We start from the raw sequence: 14,535 nt of genomic DNA, 5'->3' as shown, positions 1-14,535 counted from the left end.
ACAAGATTAGTGTTGATACAACAGCAGGAAAAAGACTGAAGCAAAGTAGCATTCACAATGATGAGAGGACAAATTCTGGAAAGGGATCGATGTTAGTTTGTCTTTCACTTTAACTGTAGAAAAGCTAAAAGTTAAATTTGAGTAGCCTCACATAGACCTGTTTACTACCTGACACATATCCTTAAGAAATACAATTACAGATGAGGAACTTTTACTGAAATGTATCCCACTAGCAGGTGTTACGGAAAGTATCTGTAGAGTTTAAAATTTAAGTGACTGTTTTCGGAACGGATGAAGGAAATTACAAACTCATAGTCAGCACCGACTAGTCGTGCTGCCATAAATATTGCAGTAAAACAGATAAACTGTTGTTTTCCTTCAAAAGGATTGCCTGAGGCAGTCATGAACAGTTGCAGGGTCAGAGGTCAGCCCCTCTTGCCTAGCTATAAGTCTGTTGTCCAACATCAAATAACGCACAGTAAGCTAACACGCGCCGGACGCATAAATGGTATGGTGTGCTGAAGAGGGCAAAGGTCAGTCCTCTTCCCTTCTGAGATGGTCAAAAGCAGAGAGGTTTTTTGTTCAACTTTAAAAAAAGCACCGGCAGCATTTATTATTATCATTTTTATTATCCCTCATATGACCGTCCCGAGTTGGTCATGTCAGCTCACACAAATGGTGTGGTGAATCTATAGGCTGCTTTGTGCTTGGGGACACACACACACACACAGATGCCATGGTGTGCAGGGCCGGGGTCACTCCGCTTTGAATGTATTCACCATCTCCACCCGACCGGCACACACGCACTCCTCCCTTTCACTTCTCAAGCTCAGCAGCCAATATTGTCTGGAATATAATATATTTATTTATTAATTTGCTTTGTTTGGGATATACTATATTTATTTATTCACTGCTAACTTACAAGTAAATTATTCTGTTTCTATTGACAAATTCAAAGTCTAAATAAAGTCTTTGTTCGAGATAAGGTCAATCATGAGATGGTCACGAGGGGGGACAACCGGTCACAAGGGGTGGGGGGAGGGGTTTGATATCAATTAATTAAGGCCATCAATCAATCATCCGATTAAAATTTGACAGAAGGTGGTCTATATAGTCTTCTCATGGGCATAGTTTCAATTTGTAATATTTAGTTTTTAAAACAAATTAGATTTCCAGCTACTTTAGATTTGCATCATAATATAAAATTATGCTTGATATAAATAAATTGCATCTAAATTTAAATAAGACAAAATACTAAAAAAGAAGGCATGAACTTAAAAAAGTTAATGAAAATCCATACCTGTGTGCGACAACTGATGACAAAATTTTCTTGAATTTTTATATCAGTCATAATTATAACAAACTATTTCAGTCTTAAGATAAGTGCCAGGGCCACAGCTAGATATTTTAATAGATTAGTCAAACAGATTTAAAAACAAGAAAAAAAAAGGATGGATCTACAGCTACATAAATAATTGAATAAGCCCCTTCTGCTTCAGTTACTTCAGTACAGTGAAGGGTTAATCACTTGACCAATTTATCAATTAACTGATAGAAAAATGTACTAAATAGCAGAATTTTACTATATTTGAACCAGGTTCAGCTAAAACCAAACTTGAGTTTTAGGTAGAACATTTACAGTCAAAGGAGGCTTTTCCTCCAGAATGCAAAATGTACGTATATTTGCACAGTTTTGGCTTAATTGTGTTTTGTTTTTAAGTAAATAACATATTTTAGAATTACTATGCACCAATTAATGATTCAACAATTGGTGGACAATTCTACAGTAATCAATTAATCATGATTAATCCTATTAATTGTTTTAATTTCACTCAAATCAAAAGTCTTGTTCTGCTCATTTGTGTTTCCATATTTAAGTTTATAAAAGTCTGGGAACACATTTGTAAAAGTTCATGACAGCTGCAGTATTTATCATGGAACAAACAAAGATTTTATTTCGCCTCCCCCCCCCCATAAAGCAATTATTTTTTAATCTTGAACTCAGAGTAGTACTATGTTTAATAAAAAGCAACAAACTGTTGCCACTAACTATTTTGTAATATTTGTGGAATAGAGAGGAGGGTTGTAATTTCCTGGCAAATTTAAAGTAGAACTTTTATTTATGTATATTGACAGATTGTGTCATATTGATGTGGCTTTATAAACTTTGTTAAATTAAGAGGGTAGCATGATTTAATAAAGGAAAACATCATCCACCTCCTTTTGCAGAATGTAAATGACACTGGTGTCTCTGTTGTTTCTATAGATGAATATTTAAATGTATGAAATAAAAGAAAATCATTGACAATTCTTGATTGTATTGAAAAACTAATTCTGATTTAAAGATGCCTTTAAAGTGGAGAATTGAACGTACGCCATAGTTTGAAACCCGAGGTATTTCACGCTAATCTTCGGAACAGGGTAATTGTATTACGGCTGAGAGCATTGACGCAGTGTCTTCGATGTAAAAGACAGTGGACAGATTTTTCCCCTGCAAGCTCGGGAGGTCTGAGATGTGTGATCTGTGATCAATAACCTGGACAGGGCTGCGCTGAGCTGCGGCAGCTTTCCTCCTGTTCACTGAGCCAGCACAAAAAAGGAAAAGTGTCATATTGTGATCTTTATCCAGTAATCTTCCTGACACACAGTCAAGTGATATATATGTGAGAACCTTTGCTCCAGGGCTCCATGGCTGCTTCATAGTGTGCAGCACAGATGCATCTCTGCTGAACCCTGGGAAACTTATTTTTTTATTAACAAAACCTTTTGCCTAACTGAATACTCTGAATACTCCATACTCTGGTAAAAAAAAAAAAAAAACAGAGTATGGAGAATGGCTACGGGTTGCTGTTCTGATCCAACTACTTTTGAATCAACAATATGCTAATATGACGTTTTTAATTATTGTACAGTGCAATTTTTAATATGTTGTACATTTGCCATTACTCTGTAGTCTCATATCTTTTTTAACCTTAATTTGAATCTGAATGCTTCCATTTACCTTTAAGTTGCTGCTGGCAGACCTGAATTTCCCCACTATGGGAAATCAAACTTGTTTCTGTTCAGATATACACAAATGATCTGCCTTTTGTCACAATGTTAGCTCTTTTACACATGAAAAACACATTATGTTGACGGAAACGATGATGGCATCACATTCCAAATCAACTTACAAAAGGAATCGACTGAAACTGTTTTTTTTTGTCTAAGTTTTTGGATAAATTCAAATCGTTAAGCTTTAATATCGAGTTAAAATTAAAGCATGTGCCAAAAACTAATCCAATCTTGTTTATGTCGTCTAAACTTGTTCATTACTGCTTCGAGTGGGGATATAAGTTCAAGTGAGTTACTACTGCCAGCATGATGAGTAAAATGAAAAGATTTCAATGGTAACAAAGAGCAAAAACTTAAATTGAGAGCACATGGTGAACAGGACTGAACTAAGAGGTAGATAATGGAAGAAACAAGCATAGAACAATGGAAACAAAGTTTGAACATGAAGGAGATATTATCAATGAGATGGGAACCAGGTGAGTCTAATTAGGAGAATGTTGAGCTGTGAGAGGAGTGAGCAGTCTCAGAGAAGACCTGCACTTAACACAGAGGGACTTCAACTTGCACACAAAAGGATCCAACATCTAACACCCAATGATGATGATTTCAAACTTCACGCTACACCTGGACCCCATTTAAATATAAATGCATGCTAGAAAAAACAAACCAAGTGGCTACAAACCACTGTAGTAACAGTGGTTAGTCATCTATAGAGCTAAATTTGAGATTCGGTAGCTCTGTGATGTATGTACTGGTCATACTCTTTGATCTCAGAATTATTTGGTGCTTTCTGCACACTATATGAGGTTGGTAACTTCATCTAGTATTTTAAACCCATACCATAACTATATGAGGATGAATCCATTTCATTCACTAATTTTTAGAAACCCACATATTTTTTCCCCCCATCGTATTTGTTCTGAGGTCTCCATTAAAAAAAGAAAGGAGGGTTTTTTTTATTCTCAAAGGTATTAAAAAAGGTCAATGGAATAAATATTAAGTGTAGAAAAAGTCTCAATTTGTGTGCGCTTTGGAGCTAAAATCAGAATTGTGATAAATATGGAAACATGTTTATTTTATTGTACTGGTTCATATAAACAGAACGAACTTAGATTGACAAGACAAGAAATATAGAGCAATTAGAATGTGATCAGTAGTCAGTCTGAAAAAAAAAAAAAACTTATATTTGGACTTCTAATAAATCTCTGAAATAAATTCTAATCAACATCTTGCTTTAGACCAAATATGTACCAAATTTAGCCTCCGTGTCTGAACATTTATTCTGTGCAATAAAAACATTTTCAGTAGGATCGTCTAGACATATTTTATCTATACCAACATGGTTCCTGCCATTTACTAACTTATGAAGTCATATCTATCTGACTTTCTTGACTTTTCACTTTGAAGAGTGTCCAAAAGAAATGTGCCTTTTTGTCACACATGTGCACACAATGGAAACAGGAAGTCATTCAAAATGTCTTGAAAGCCTCATAGAATTAAAGTAAGTTCTAGCCATATTCAACAAAGATTTACTTTCCAATGAGGCCGCTTTGTCAAATTAAGAATAGTTTTTTAAAATAGACTGTAAAGAGGTATTGGGCATACTCAAACTCGCATTTTGGCATAAAAAAAAAGTTAATAAAAAGGTGTTGAAAATGATAAAAAAAAAATACAGGTTTGAAAACATCACTCTGTAGTTAGACTAAATGATGCATGTCATTCTGTAAATTGAGTTACTTTTCAACAATGTTCTAATTCATTGAATATAACTACATGTTAATTGATTTTAAATAATATTTAGATGTGCAAATTTTGGCATGTGTAACTTTGAAAATGTTTCATTGGAAATATTTTAATGTGATGAGTTACATGTATTTTACTACTTCTCCATATATCTTAAAAGTTTCAAGAGTTTCTCAGTAGCACAGTTTTTGCCACCAACAGATTTGGAAAAGATGCAAAGACTTTAAAATTGTCCAATATTTCCTTCTTATTCATCAGCCAATCTGCTGCCTTTAGCAAGATGTCAGTACAAATTATTCAGCTGTTGAGAACTAAAGAAGAAATAAATAAAAGACAGCATAAAGACTTATGCCAGCTGTTTTATCAGCATTTCAAGACAACTTAAATTTCTGATAGTTTCAATATAGGGAGATGTAAATTTAAAAATAATTATAATGGATGCCAGACCAAGATAGATTGATTTTATCTAGATTACATACAGTGTTCTGTGTTAGACCTCAAGTCAAGGTGGCCACATACCTTTTGGAATATTAAATAAAGCCATCGTTACTGTGAAACGTGTGTACATGACACCTGAGAAATAATGGATTTTGTCATAAAATGGTGCTTGTCTTCTTCAGAGAAAGACTGAAAGACTGCCATAAGAAGTCCCACCTAAAGTTAGCAAAAAGTCGTGTTGGGGGTGAATGTGGATCTGATGACAGTACTTTTCTTCAGCAACAGCAAGGGACCTTGTCGCAGTTGATGGAAGAATTCTAAATACCAAATACCTGGAAATACCAAAAACATTTTTTACAGGCTTAATTGTGCCCTACTTTGTCTAATTTAAAATTCCAATAAAGTGTTTACATATAGTTATTGTGAGAAAAAGTGTAATTTTGCAAGATACTCCAACAGCAGCTCAGTTGTAAATAAAATAGAGCCTAACCTATCTTCTGAGCTCTCTACAATGTCTTTTTAGAAAAACTAAGACACATGGAAAACATGGATAAATGTCATCTCCCATTGTTCAATAATCTTGGTAGAAGTAAACAACTATTATAAACTGGAACAACTAAACTGGAAACAGCAGCACCATCTGTCAGAAGGGGCCTGACAGGTCAAGTATCACTCAGACCTGCTAATAAAACATCACAACACTGTCATTCTAATCTAACCTGTAGCCTTAAGAAAATTATAACATGAACCTTATGTTTTTTAATATTAAAGGCTTCCAAAAGGGGCTCGACGTTCAAGGAAATCTGAAAGAAGACTCGGTGGTCCAAGTTTCAGAAAAGAAGTCACATCTTGTCTTATGCAAAGCTGACACCTGCTGGTCATCTCAGGTATTCTTCTTGTTTAAACTGTGCAATTGCATCAAATATTGTTGCTCACAGAAAGAAGGGTCCAAAAGCTACAAAGTGCTGTTAGTTTGCTTTTACAACTATGCACTAAATCATCTGTTAACTTAGTTCATATGCAGATGGAGGGGGGCGGGGGGATAAAAAAATCCTTAGGATCATGTTCACCAAGATGTTCGATTTCTGTTCATTAAATTTGATGTCAGAAGTACTATGATATGCATCTGTGAAAAAAATAAGTCAGCCTGTGAAAGGTTGTGCTTCCCAGAAATATATTCTAGCAATTTTGAGAATTCTGAGAAATCCAAGTAACATAACTAAACGATTCAAACAGAAGAAAATACATTTTAAAACTTTTAGTTTTCAATATGCTGTAAGATCTTCTCAATCATTTCCACAACAGTCAGAGCACTGGACACACAGTACATATTCTGTAATACTTAATGACTCAGCCTTGTCTGAAACATTTCTGGAGCTTAGACTACTGTGATTTAGATGTTAGCATAATTTAGCCCCACTGAACTCAACCAACTGTTACCTGCGCACAGTTAGCTTCCAGTAATTCAAATTTGCTTAAAGATATTTTTTAAAATAGCATTGCACTGCTTTTACTTGAGGAACCTGATAAATGTTTAGAGTTTTGGGAGTTTAGCCAAGTCAAATATTTTCAGGCAAGTGAAAACTGCTTGTTTTCACGTTTCTTAGAAATGGTGTTCTTATTTCCCTGGGTAAGGCTTTAATTCTGGCAGATATATGCTCATAGTTTAGCTGCAGTTAATTTTTTCCCCTCAGAGCTGTAGTACAAGTTGTATTTTTTGTGTGAACTTTGAACTGCCTTGTTCCTGAAATGCGATATACAAACTGATGAGATTTAAAGAGTTCTGTCACCATTCCTTTGTACAGAAGAGTCTACAAAATGAGAGATATTCAAAGCATCCGACAGGTTTACGCTAAAAACAGAACACCATCCATCCATCTTCTGCAAACCTTTGTCCCTAGTGGGGTCAGGAGGGATGCTGGTGCCCATCTCCATCGATGTTTCGGGCGAGGTCACCCTGGACAGGTTAAAAACAGAATGCAAGATACTAAATGGTACATTTCCAAGGAAAACATTTGCTCTGTAACAAAGATGAATCAGGTCAGACTGAAGTTTGCCAGAGATAACAGACTCAGACTTTCCATAAATCTAGAGAAATTTATAAAAGTCCCCGTCACTTTTCATAAAGGTGAAAAGGACTTCTAAGAGCGGTGTACTGTAGCTTTTTCCTTCAGAACATTTTTTATATCCTATTTAGTGGGAAAAAATAGGTTGTTTAAGAATCAACTTTGATATTAAAATGTGACCATTTCTTAATGAACAGCAAATATTAAATTGGGGTGTCCTACCATTTTCCTTTCACTGTCAATGATTGGTGCTGAAAGTGTCATATTGTACATCTTCAGTTGCTTCTTGCTGTGTCGACACATTTAAAGGCGTCCACTAAGGTATTCAAGTCCCATTACTCCTTATGCATTTTTAATCTGCTAGACCTGGCCTTTATGCGATATGCTGGCTTGTAATGAATATTTACTGCATGATTATTAATGGCTTATACAATAAATAACCAGCAAAGATGGCACACTCAAAGGCCACCACACAGTTTAAAGAACATGAACTTTATAAATGGATCATCGTATATGGGTTTCTTTATATAATATGAACTTCATTACAACAGTGTAGTTAAATTCTTTTGGGATACAAACAGTTTGTAATCATTTGCTTCTCAGTGACTTTTTATTCAGTTTAGCTCCTTTTCCATTTGTTTTTACTTCAGATATTAGAGATGTTTGTCATTTATCCACTTGCTTCTCATCCCTCATCAAGTTTTACCGGTGTAGGAAGGTAGTCATAACTTGAGGATGTCATGGTGCAAGTGAAAAATGAATTCTTTGTTTTTGGAATAAGTAGAAAAAAAAGGGAGAATGGGCCTCATTGGAGGTCTATTGCGCTTTTCTGAAGTTAAATATAAAATCATTTCAGACTAATTTACTATATCTTTATTTAAAATAATAGTTTTCATAAATTGTTGAGAACCTCAGTTTTTATTGCTCGTAATATTCCCTTACAAATTAACCCTATTTTTGAATGCAATGTCTTCACTGCAAACTGAAGTCATTTCTGTAGACGGTGGCTGTGAAGACTCGTATCTGCTATGTAAAATAAAACTTTAGAGAAACTTTGCTTTCCAAAAAGAAGTGCTTAGGTTGAAATGAAAAGCAGCTGAAAAGGCAGCCATTCAAGACGCGTCAGCATGTATGGAATTCTGATCTTCTTAATTGGAGGAAGGAATGGATATCAATCTCTTCATTCCATGGGAACCATTTTTTTTGAGCGAGCGTCGGCGATTGAATTTCTGGATGGATGTCCTCTATTCTACAAGACACTTGTCTCTTATCTCCCTCTTATCTGTGAGGATCAAAGCATGCGGACTCTTGAATTACCTATCCATACAATGTCATCTGTTTGTCCCCCAAGTTGGTGTAACCCGACCTTGAAATCAGAGCCGGCTAAAATAAATAAATGAAACCCTAATCAAAAATGCTACTCTCCTTTTGGATGGGCGTCAAAGAGGAAGGATGATCCGTCCTGATTTGATTTTGTTTCCAAACCACATGATGCATTCGGACAATTAAAATTTCAGCAAGTCATTCGCTGATAGCCCTGTGAGTGAGTGCCGCCGGGGCCGGGACCTGGTTTTGGATTTCTTGCGGTTCTGCCGACACTCTGAGGGCAGGTTATTTATTTTGGCGCCCTGCCATGGCCAAGAAAACCCATGTTTCTGGGAGTGTGTCTGAAGTTAGAGCAAGGTCAAAACTGTTGGAAGTGAGTGAAGTGGTGCAGGGCTGCTGCATGTTCCAGACACGCCAACCGCTTAACACCCATAGTTTTTCCGATAATGACTTTAGATTCCCAAACTCATTTACAATACAAAAGTGAGTTAACAGCTACAGTTAAGCTGAAAATTATTCAAATCAGATTTCAGATTTAGCTTTTACATCCACTTCTTCCAAGTAAAAGGTTTATTTCTGATGAGTTGAGACAGCCATCTTTCAAAAGAGTAAAGTAGTTCTGAAAATAAAGTTTTTTTACATTTTAAAAATGCTCACATCTAAAATTAAATAGTTTTCAATAATCAATGGTAAAATCTTTATTAGCCTTAAAGCAGCTGAGGCCTTTTTATAATTGCTGGCCGGTTTTCTGCACGCGTCCACTGACGTGATTTTTGTCGATGAGCCTCCTGGAAAGCCTCGTTGCCATTTCCCTAATCTTTGGCTCCCTCTACCAATTTCCTTTTGGACTCAAAAGCATTAGCATTACTTCCAGTTGTAAAAACTCTGGTGTTCAAAATCAAAAATTGCTTTTAAACCTAAATCTGTCAAGGGTATGAATAATTTCAGGGGAAATCTGTAAAGTAACAAAATTACAGTTTCCTTTACATTTTGAAATCATACAAGGTCTTGAACAGTTTCAGATGCTGATTTTTTTTATGCACCAACTAAAAGAAATCCTGCCTTTAAAATAAAAATAAAATAGTTGCTACTGTACTTTTGTACCAATTTAATTTTCAGATTAAATAACTCGTTACCAAACTAACATCTGATGCTACCAATGACTCCTCTCCAGGCATTTTTTTATGTATTAAAATTTACAAAGTAGATATGTTATGAACATGTTAGATATTCCACAATAGAAATAAAGTTAATTGTGCAATGATGCATGAAGTAGGACTGAGAAATGGATCAGGTAGCTTAATACAGCAATAAGTATTCAATTGTTAGAATTTTAAGCAAAAGCATGGAGATCATGCTTCATGTTTGTTTTATCATTTTAATATGTGAAATTACGTTTAATTGCATTTCTTATTTAATGAAAGCACCACAATGCAAAAGTGTGCTTTTTTTGACAATGAGAATACTGAAAGTTTTGTGCACATTTGTAACGCAGAGTGTTTCATTTTGTCACCGTTCTGCCCGTGTTTGGATCCTCAAACAGACCTGTCATGGCAATAAAGACCTATTGAATCTTAACAGTTAATTAAAAGCATAATCTACATGAATAATAGATGTCTTATCTCCAATTAGACCAAGTGAGAGCACACAACATAATATGAAACAAAGGCTAAAAAAAATAAAAATAAATTAGTTTTCACAAATATTTAACACTTGTTCATTTTCTGTTTGTTTTGCTCCAACATAAAGTAGAAAATCCTCTGTGGTTAAAGATTAAAAGTCACAGCCATTTAAAAGTAATTTAATCATGCAGAGTTTGACTTTAAAGTTTTTCCTTCAAATTAATCAAAAGCAGTTCTGGGTTGTGAGCATTCCTCTCCCCTACATGTGAATGCATAAGAGGCTTGTGTGAACCCACTTATGGAGTATTTTGCAGTCAGTGTAGCATGACGGCTGCACTGATAAAAGAAAATGAAAATGTGATTAAGATGAAGTCATCAAGTATAATCTGCCTCTGCAAAGCGGCACTGCAGGGTTGGGGAGAAGGCATACGACTGTGCTGGGGGCGACGGACATCGGGATGGGGTGGTGCAGCAGTCCGTGACACTCTTGTACCCCGAGGGGTCCATCCAAGAGGAAAGTGGCAGCGGAGAGGGAGTCATCAAATTTAGCTCGAGCAAAATGTGTCAGAGGACAAAGCCGGTCTACAACAGAAATGTTGATTTAGAAAAGCACTGGCACAAGGCAACTTCACTCCTGGCTGAGAATAACTGAGCACCATGGAGACGGGACATGAGTGCTTTTATCATTTTAAACATGACACCCCTTCTCATTTCATTTTTCCACAATACATTTCAGTCTGAGAAAAAGCACTCTTCAAAAACAACTCACCATGAAAGAAATAAAAGGGATATACATCTACAGGATTAAAACCAGTGACATTCCTTTCTATTGACAAGATTTTGACTTACAAGTGATCTGGCAGTTCTTGGCAGAGCTACAGCAAAAAAGAAAAAAATATATACATTTCAGTGGTTCTTTATTTGTAGTATACCTTTATCCACCCATCACAACACAAACAGCAGTACTACAAGACTTTGGCAGCTTATGTTTTGTTGAAAACAAAGTGTCACTCTTAACTGGTACCAAATAGTTGTTAGAAGACTGGAGGTCAGTTTTTCATTTTATTACATAAAAGTTGATTTTAATGTTTTATCCCAACAAACATCTACAAACTTTATGCAGCCACCTTTCAACAGACACCCTGCTTGCCAATTAGCAACTCCCACAGTTGCTCAGCAATCTAGGTTCCCCTGAGAAAGTAGAGATGGGGTGGTGCGTATACTAAAGATTGTTTTAATAGCTCAGGAAATAAGCTAATATGCTAAAGTTTTCAGTTCAGGTACCCAGTTATTTGAAATCACTGTAAACACAGAAAAAAAAACTGATTAAAATACTAAAATTGATAAAATGAGCAAGCAGAATAGTACATATTTTTACATTACAAACATAAGCTTGCTGTATTTTTATGCAACTGTTAGGTTTCACAGTAAGAATAGCTGAAGAAGTTTAAGTACTCTAAATTTGTCAGTTTCTCAGCATCCTGTGCACTTCATGATGTCAATGTTGAGGCATCGACTTTTTTCCAATGTCACAATGCTGCCATCAAGTGTACACTTGTACATATTACAGTAATTACTGTTTATGGTAAATAAAGTTGCTGCACCAACAGATTTCTTAAACTCTAATTTTAACACAACAGGATTTCAGTATATCAACACAATACCATACTTTGCAGGCAGTTTTAAACAAAATTTTACCACTTTCATCCAGTGTTACTTTATTGGTTATAATTACGAGCAAATTTTGTCTATGGTAAAAATCATAACTGAATGAGTTCCCCCCCCAAACCTTAGAACTGGGGTAAATCAATCCCAAATAGCTACAGCTGGGACCAACAGCTTCTGTATACCTCAGTAAAGCTGAATATAACTGAACGCCTCTAAACTGCAGTGATTTTAGTATACTGAACCACACCAACATGTCATATTTAGCAAGAATAGAATTAACATTTCACATAAGGTTTTTTTGGTTGACTTTTGCATTTTATTTTATTTGCAAATTCAACTGTGTATTTCAGTACGGTATGAGGTAGTAAGAGTTAAGCAGCATTTAATTGGCAAGTACAAAACCATATCAGGAAGAGCTTAGCAATCCAGTATTCATTTAGTAAAAACTGAGTGCAATTGGAAGAGCGGCATGAGCAAAAACTAAGTACACCTCTGCTGTTTCAGTAGAATTAAAGAGAAATCAGAAAGTTAGTACAGTTGCAGCTGACCATGCTTACTAAAACTAACGGCGCAAATCACAACATTCACCCCAGACCAGCTGTTGGGCTTTTATAAAAGCCATTTTTATTGCACTGTCAACATTGGAAACATTTCCACTATAATATTAACAATCAAGGCAGAAATTACTGTGCTCATTGAACTTGGATGAGACTAGAAATCCATATGATAAAGGAAATGCTCATTACAAGCAACTTTAACATAATATATCTGCACGTTTCATTTATAATGCACAAAAAACTGATAAGAAAAAAGTTATATATAACATCACTTAAATAAAGAATCCCTCTATCCATTTCCTACATTTGTTGCACTGAATAAGGCACATCTTATGCACAAAAAGAAAAAAAACAAACAAATTAAATCTTCTCAATGTTAGAAAATCTACTGGAAAGGTTTGCCTTTAGTAGTGGAGAAAAATACATTTGCTTTGTAATTTAAGTTTACAAATAAACCCTAAAGTTAGATTTGACCCCATTGTTGCCCCATAGTGGCACAGCTCCAGTCAGTTTCCCAGTTACACTGAAACTTAAGTGACCATTCAGTGTGACAATTTTGGTGTTTAAGATGCAGTAAGGAGAAATGAGCCATTTTCTCTGGAGAGTAGATGTATTAAAAAAAAAAAAAAAAGAAGAAGTCTAGTGAAAAATTATATTTCTTTTAGGTTCCTTTCTTCTCCTCTACCGAGTAGTCAATGTTTAAATTATATTTATCACCACCAAGGAGGTTGTGGTGAAAATTATTTCTCTGCAGAGCAAACAAAAGATAAAAAAAATAAATGGTGCAGATGGTTTGTGAGTAAGTGGATTCTGAGGCAAGGTCAGTAACAGAATGGCACCAAAGAAGGTCCTGTGGTGCTTCTACATTTCATGCCACAGCATGATTTTCAGCTCGCCCTGCATCCCATCTCTCCTGAGGTGTCAAAAGTCTAGAAAACATCCAACATAGATGATGAGAGGATAGCACTTCAATTTCAAAAGTTGTGGAAGAGGGGGAAAAAAATCTCTACAGACCAAACCCTTCAGTCAATTCTCCAACATTTAAAGGTTCCGTAAAATGCATAAACCAGTGGTGCCCAAAGTCGGGTGGCGTCCTGCATGTTTTAGTTCTCACCCTGGATTAACACACCTGGATCCAATGGTGGCTCATTTGAGGCCTAAGAAGAACAGACATGCTGAGAAGGTTGTTACTATAACTCAGTTACACTGAAACATAAGTGACTATTCAGTGTGAGAACTAAAACATGCATGATGCCAGCCCTTGAGGATCAACCTTGGGCACCACTGGCACTTTTTTTTTTTTAAATCAAATCACACAACTAAACTTGTTTTGCCGTGCCAATTTCAACACCAGTCAATAATGCATTAACCTTAAACTACCTGTTGCTTAATTCATGTGGGAATGTGTCAGGAACTGATGACCATACGGACTGGCATGAGAAAACAATGTAATGGTTAGCTCACCTGGACCTCCATATTTTTCTTGGCTGCTTCTCATCTCTTTTTCCTCCTTGGCCAGGCAGCTCAGTGGCAGGTTTTCAGTTCAGTTTCATTTTTAAAAGGTAGGTTTTCCTCAGGATAAACACCTTCTCTTTGGCTGCAAGTGATTTCCTCCCAGAACGGCACTGTGTCCTCGCCCAGTACTCTCTTCAATTCTCCGTCACATCAACAGGTGAACCTCATCAGCCTAATCAAGCCATTGCGCGCCTTTTTGTGGCGATGCATTTGCTGCTGTAGGACATTTGAGCACCAGACAGAGGATAGTTTTGCCACATTGCTTCTCAGACAAAACTTTACGAGAGTTTCTCATGAATAACATTTCCTTCCTTCTTACAGAAAAATCCACATGCTTTTAACATGTTTTTATGTATTTTTTGGCAATTATTTTATTAATTTTCCATGAAACAAATAATGTCAATTCAAGCTTTTTTTTCTACTGATTCCACACCTCAGAACCAAAGCATTCAGATCACAAGCATTACATTATAGGGTTCCAACAAAATACCGTCTGGTGAGATGTTTAAAACATTGCCAAAAAACGTAAATAGGTTGTGGGCTGTA

General features: G+C 35.9%; 1 long non-coding RNA gene across 1 annotated transcript; it reads right to left on the bottom strand.

The window, feature by feature from the left end:
* Positions 1 to 9,876: 9,876 nt before the first annotated feature.
* Positions 9,877 to 14,161, bottom strand: LOC103143844 (uncharacterized). Its single transcript, XR_476846.2, has 3 exons — positions 13,939 to 14,161; positions 11,019 to 11,124; positions 9,877 to 10,831 (listed from the first exon to the last, which is right to left on the bottom strand). It is a non-coding gene; the product is annotated as an uncharacterized LOC103143844 (long non-coding RNA).
* Between the last annotated feature and the right edge of the window lie 374 nt (positions 14,162 to 14,535).

Source organism: Poecilia formosa, unplaced genomic scaffold (genome assembly GCF_000485575.1).
Source record: "Poecilia formosa unplaced genomic scaffold, Poecilia_formosa-5.1.2 Scaffold0, whole genome shotgun sequence".
NCBI lineage: Eukaryota > Metazoa > Chordata > Actinopteri > Cyprinodontiformes > Poeciliidae > Poecilia > Poecilia formosa.
This window is presented reverse-complemented; position numbering and strand designations above follow the sequence as displayed.